Genomic DNA, 7501 nt, shown 5'->3' on the forward strand with positions numbered 1-7501 from the left:
TATATGTATTGAATTACAAATGTAAATAAATAAAAATTGACTACATAGCACTAAAAATTTAATTTAGCAATTATATTATTATGCAGCACTTTGAACTGTAATTTTTAAAAGTAACAAATTGTAACTATACATAATCACATTGTCATGTAAACACAAGGAACAATCAATTAAAATGTTGGAAGAAAATATAAATTAAATACATTATTTAATATCTTGAATATCATTTGATTCAATAAAGAAAATTATTTTAGTGAGTTGTATAAATAATGATGGTGTTTATCAGGAAGATCGATGTAGAGTGGAGTGATAGAAAAGTCACTGGAATGATAATTCAGCAACTCAAGTTGCACTCCTGGCTCTGATACTAATTGGCAGTATGATCCTGGGAAAGTAATTTCACTCTGCATGTCTCTGGATGTTCGATTGGATGATCTTTAAGGTACTTGATAGGGCCTGACTTGAATGGAGCCTACTTTACAGCTAAGAAATTAATCCCCAAGCCATAGAAATTGAGTGATAAGACTAATAGTTATGTGAAGGTGGAAATACATTATTTTAGCATTTTAGCATCTGAATGTTCTCATAGATAATACGCTTCTCTTTGAGAAGATATCTTGAAAAGCCACAAGGGAATAGAGAGTGAGAATCAGAAACAACCTATGGAGAGTAAACATTTTTTCTAGGTCTGTGCTAGAAAAGAGTGAATATTTTTTATGAAAGGAAATGAAATTAGGAACTAAAGAGAGAAGTGAGTTACAAAGAAATGCCAGTGAAACATTGTGGGGTGATCATGAGGACGTGATCCCATTCCTTCCTTACAAACTATTAACAGAAATTATACTTTCCAAATAAAGTTGGGAATTTTACTAACATCTAGCTTTCAAAGAGCAAAGAGCCCTACATGGCATCTGGATTACATTTTATGGGCCTCTATACAATCGCATGAACTAAAGCTTTTCACCCCACTGAATCTTAAAGTAAGTCACCCCTCCAAATTGAGCCAGCAGTAACAAAGTGTTGGACACATAAATAGTGTAGGAGGTTTGAATTAATTCTGAAAAAAACACTTACAAGTCATATGACTATTGTAGAGGCTATTTTGTAGGTGGTCTATGCAGGCTTATAGGTAAAGAAAAGTCTTGAGAGTTGATGTTTAACCTAGCTCTAATAAACACATGCTTTCTTAAAGGGTTAGAGTATTGCTCAAAGATGGTACTTAACATATTGTTTGGATGGGTTAACGTCTCCATCATACTTCATCCACGTTGTGCTGCTCTAATATAGCTGAGCAGTAGAGTCCCAGGGAAGGCTACCTGCAGCTAGTAGCTAGAGATATTTCCAAAAATGCCATCACAATGGAATAGGAGTGGAAGTCTTGGGAGTCAGAAAATCAAAGAATAAATATAGAAGGTTTACAGGGTATGACAAATTAGACATGTTCCCAGAGGAAACAGTGTTTCAGTTTCTGTCACCAATTGCATGACAGCATTTGATTGGTTAGTGTAAGATTCACTTTCAAATGTCTGACAATCACAAACAGGAGTGAGACTGCTCTATTTTCTATATACATCTATTACATCTGTGACTTAATAAGAGAGATAAGTAAGAACTGTTAATTTAAAAAAAGAAAATAAGCATTGTGCTTTTAGTGAGGAAGAGGATTCTGCTTAGGTTGGAAAACTTAAGATGTTACTAGTGAAAAACGGAGAATCTCAACATAGCGCTGTGAGGGTATAAAACAAGAGAATCAGCTTAAATGTATTCAGGAAGTATAACAGAGTGTGTTCCGATGAATGTTGAGGAAGAAGGATTTGAGTGGAGATAACAATCAGAGGCGAATAAAAATTGGAGTAAATAATAGAGTATTAAAGGTAAATGAAATGGAAAAATATGATATTTAAGATTTGAACACATGACTTTCCAGGTAGAGACTTTCAGGGGGTAGCGGGATATTTAGATTTAGACTTTATAAGAAAAATGCTTGCTGTATATATCTATCTGGAGATTTTAAATGTATCCATGGTAGTTAAGGCCTTAAGGGAACTTTACTTATATTTATAGAAGAAAGAGGGAGAGAAGGAATAGGGAAAAGGGATTAAAACATGCGAACAAAAACAGTGAAAGGAAGAAAAAAGGAGGTAGTAGAGGGGATAAGACATGACTGCAAAGGTTAGAACAAAGTATTTTATTAATGTAACAAAAATAAAGGAGTTAAAACAATTGAAAGGGCTCACAGAAGACATTGGGGGGAGAAAGTTTGAATAAAATAATTGGTTACTCTGCCATTGGTGACCATGGCAATTTCAATGGAGAAGTGGAACTGGTAATCTCCTATTTGAGAATCAGATGGGGAAGATAAAAATCTCAAATAACCATTTTTATAAATGTGGCACATATACACCATGGAATACTATGCATCCATAAAAATGGATGAGTTCCTGTCCTTTCTAGGGACATGGATGCAGCTGGAAACCATCATTCTCAGCAAACTATCACAAGAACAGAAAACCAAACACTGCATGTTCTCACTCATAGGTAGGAATTGAACAATTAGATCACTTGGACATGGGAAAGGGAACATCACACACCGGGTCCTATTATGGGGAGGGGGGAGGGGTAAGGGGGGAGGGGTCAGGGAGGGCATTGGGAGTTATAACTGATGAAAATGACGAGTTGATGGGTGCTGATGAGTTGATGGGTGCAGCATACCAACATGGCACATGTATACATATGTAACAAACCTGCACATTGTGCACCTGTACCCTAGAACTTAAAGTATAATAATAAAAAGAAAGTCAGTGTCATTTTGGAAGCTATCATATTGATCTAGCATTTAGGTGTACTTTTTTATAAGCTGATTGATAGTAATGATACCAATAATCATAATAATGAGCTCACTTGGGACAAGTACTGAGCTAATGCCCCAACCATTCTCTCTGACTAGTCACACTCTATGATTGTAAGTTTGTTGGTTCAGTTTGGCTTATAAATGAAAGTCTAATTATACGGTAGTAACGATTTTCAACACAAAGAGTTATTTTCCCTTCTAAGAATAGAGAAATAACTCAGTAATTTCACAGGCCGAATTAGATCTATAGATAAAATGAAATATCTAAAGGACGAAACTGTTAGTACAAATTGGTATTACAAAGTACTGAGAACATAGTAAAAATGAGTTTCAAATTTATTATATTCAGATGAATGTGGCATCATTTTCCCAATACTGTTTTAAGAATTCTTCATTGACTTACTAGGTGTATAGCTCACCAAATAATTTACTGCCATAATGGCTTACAAATCCTGAAAACATGATGGATTATTGCCAAAGTACTTGACTTCTCTGTGATTTTTATGACCTGAGAAATCAGGGTTAACCAGAAATTAATTAAATTTGAGAAGAAATAGAAAAAAAAATGAGAGAAATATCTCTGTTCCAGGGCCACATCTTCATTAAAAATGTTCTCCTTCTCAAAATAGATACATTTTTTTCTCTCAATTTTCTCTTTCATTATTATCTCAATTCATTTTACAAATAACTATTGATCTCTTCATAAGACATTCTGGATAATGTCCTGAGACTAAGGATTCAATAAAGAACAAACAGATATTTCCCACAGTACTATGCTGGGTGCTAAGAAGTACAGAGAGTGCTAACAATAATCAATAATCAGGGAACTTGACCTAATACTGAACAAATAATTAATGCAGGATCAGCATTTGAATTAAGATATGAATGATGAACAGGAATTAATTTGGAGAAGAGGTAAGTAAAGAACATTCCATGTAGAAAGAGCAGAATGTCTCTTGCATTAAAATTAAAGAACTAAAATGATCTTGCTGAGTGGCAGTAACTAAAAGATTAGTACGGTTAGAGATCAGAAATTAAAGAGGAGAACTGAGTGAGGTAAGACTTCAAGGGAGTACAGGGTTACAGGTCCTGTTAAAAATGTTGGCTTTTTATCCTAAGGTAAGCGGTAGTGGTCTTCTGATTTGAAAAGATCACTCGGATTCCATGGTAGATAATGGAATGGTCAGAGAAAGGACTGAAGTGGATGCTGATGCTGCAGTCAACTCCTCAATAATCAGCATAACTGCATGTAAGCTATTCTAAAAGTTAAAATTTCAACTAATAGATATGCTTGATGTTTTATTCTCTGAGAAAAGCTCTGTAACCTCTTGTACAAATACATTCCCTTGCACAAAAACTGATATTCCATTATGAAACCCCTTTCAAATGTCCTTTTGGAAGCTTGCTAGCTTATGTCTCTAATGTTTATCTTGTCTCCCCTGCTTGGGATAAAGATACATGTGCACCACTACCTGTGTATCAAGGGAACTCTCCTCTACACCTCTGCTAACCACTAAAAATTCTTAAAGTGGCTGTCTGGTCACTGTCTTATAAAAATGAAAGAATGTAATTCTGACATGTTAAGAAACAAATATGAAGTGGTCCCAACCCCTGCCTTGGGATTACATTCTTTGCTTATATTCTTCATTGCATTTGTTATAAACAATAAAGTCTGGCTTTAAATTAGGAGTCGGTAGTCTTTTGGCCATATGGCTGGAGGTAAAACAGGAGATTTTGGTCATTTATGGAAAGGATTACTAGACAGTAGAAGTAGAAAGAGAAAAGAACATAGTGAAGTAATAGTTAGAAGGTAACAATCTAAAGTATTCAGTGCTTGATTTGTTCTGGGAAACGTAAGAGAAGAGGGTTTCAAACGTTAGCCCCAGATTTCTGAACTGCAGGACTGAATAAATGGTAATACTAGTTCCTGAGTTTGGGAGTACTTACAAAAACAGGAGCCAACCATGCTAAGAACTGAGTTAAGAGCATTCCAAAAAAGTGCAGAAACACATACAAAAGTCCACAACATAAAATAAAATACATGGCATGTTCAGTAAAATGATGAAAGACCAGAATACCTAAGGCTATGGGATTGTCAAGGGAAAAGAATAGAACTGAGGCTGGAGAGCTAGGTTCATATCTGATAAGGTATGGTTTTGTAGGCTACCATGAGTAGTTAGAATTATTCTGAATGCAATAAAAAATTAAAAGTTTTAAGCATTAACATTTTAATTGGAATTAAATTATATGAATATAATGTTGTGGTCTTTAGTAAAATGAAGGGAGAGAGTGAAATAATGGAAATAGGAGACCAGTTGTAGGGTCGCTATAGAATGCAGGGAAGAGACAATTGTGACCTGGATAAAGGCATGACAGAGGATACAAAAGAAGTGCAATATAACAGAGATATTTTGAAGATACAATTAATAGTTCATGCTAAGGTTTATATGAAGAGATAACGTTGTTGAGCTAAAGAGAGAGAAGTCAGAAAATATCCTATGTTTCTAAGCAGTAAGAAGATAATGTAGTAAAAGTTTAATGCAAAGGAAAAAGTGAAGGTTCCATTTTGGATATGTTAATTGTGAGATGTCTGTGGAACATGGAAGTGGTGATAACAAGCATCTGATGGAAATACGAGGCTGAAGTCCAAGTTCTGAATTGAAGATACCTAGGTGTCCACAGAAAATATTTGCTTAAAATTGACGGAATTGTTTCCAATCACCTAGAGAAGAGAAGATAGAGAAAGAAGATAAATAGATGAAAGTTAGGACTTAGATGGAACACAATAAGATGATCCAGTTAAAAACAAAAACAAACAAACAAAAAACCTGAAAAAGAGTAATCAGTGAGACAGAAGGAAATCAGGAGACTAGAAAAACAGGACTAGAGGAAGATAGAAAGAGAAAGTGACCCACCATCTTGAATACTGGTGTGAAATGGTTTAAGGTGAGGATAGAGAAGAATATTGGACTGGTAACATAAATGTCATCGATGATGTTGTCAAGATCAGATTGAATGAAATAACAATGGTGAAAACTGGACAGTAGACACATGAATGATGATGGAGGAAGGGGATGTGCAGACAGTGTGATAAAAAGAGATATTTAATTAGGAGAGGGAACAAAGAAATGAGCAAAGAAATATACTCCAAAGAATATCTGAGGACAGTCATTGATGTTTTTAGTTGGAATACTGTAATACATGTAATCTAGGATGACTAATGCAGAAGAAAGGGAAAGACTGCTAAATCAAAAGAGGGAGGATAATCCAAAGTCCTCCAAAAGATAAAAACGGAATGGTATCATTAACATAAGCAGAGAAAATGGCCTTTCTTAGAATGAGGTGTACTTTCTTCATTATAATAGGAGAAAAAGAGGAAAATCCTAGGGGAAAATGCAGGACAGCTCTCCAAGTGGCAATGGACCAACCCAGTTTTTCCCCTTCTCTCACTTGTGCTTCTCAAGAATAGCTGTAGAATGAGCTGGGAATGCAACATCCTGAAATAAGGCTCAGACTCTCTTACTGTGTCTCTTAGAACAGCTTTTCCTTGAGTGCTTTAGCCCAGTGATCATGTGATGCCTGGGTTATAAAACACAGGGCAGGCTTCTTTCAAGGGTTCCTCAGCTGTGGTACAAATAGGGCATGTGCAAATGAGACTTCACCACCCTGGGCAAACTGTGTGAGTCTTGGGAGGCTGGCTCCTCATGAACCCCAGGCTTCTGTGTCCCTTGATGCCTATCTGTAAGCAATAAACCTGCTTCATGCAACTTTTTGCAGGTATGTTCTAATTCACTGGACTCATTCAAGTAGTAGAAACTGCAGTCCAAGATGCAGTGAGCCAAAGTGGTACCAACGCATAGTGAATGTGCTTTGTGGCAGGAACATTTTACAGGTGAAAAGAATAGACAGTTTGCAAGTTTGCGAGTTGTGGCCTCTATGCTCTCATTGAAGTGTAAACAAAACAGCTGAGAGTTATAAGGAAACCTAGATGAGAGCCCTAATGAATTCCATATTTAAAGTCAAGATGAAGAAGAATGAATAGGTAGAGAATTGGGAAGAAAACCCAGACTACAAGGTGTCGTGAAAACCCTAAGTAAATATCCATATTGTAGAATAAGAAAAAGAACAAAAAGTCATAAACACCAAGTCTAAGCAGTGAGAAAAAAAATGAAAAAGAAGAAAGAATATAAAGTAGGAGAAGATTCCAGCGAGCTCAATAGAATTAAGAACTGTAGATTGTATAATTTAGGTTTCTTCTATTGTTTAACGTTATTAACATGAAAAGTACTTGCATATTATAAAAACCATACAAGCGGGCTAGCTTTGCATGGGAATCAACATTAAACCAGCAATTCCTAACTAACTGATAAAAACACTCTTTGGAAGAATTACAGAATGACAGAAATTAAAGGTAGACAGTTGGGCAAATGATGCTAATGACAACAAACATATTGATTAAGATGCTTTTCTTAGTTCATATGTTAAATGAGTTAAAGTCAGTCTTCTGAAGCATAATGATGTGCTGACTGTAATTATTTTATAATTATTCAATAATTAAGTGGGAATTTAATACTATTGAGTTCTTTTCAGAATTTTTCAAGTTGATTACTAATTGGAGCTTTGATTAAAAATTAATGAAATATAAATATTACT

Source organism: Macaca mulatta, chromosome 1, assembly GCF_049350105.2.
Source record: "Macaca mulatta isolate MMU2019108-1 chromosome 1, T2T-MMU8v2.0, whole genome shotgun sequence".
Lineage (NCBI taxonomy): Eukaryota > Metazoa > Chordata > Mammalia > Primates > Cercopithecidae > Macaca > Macaca mulatta.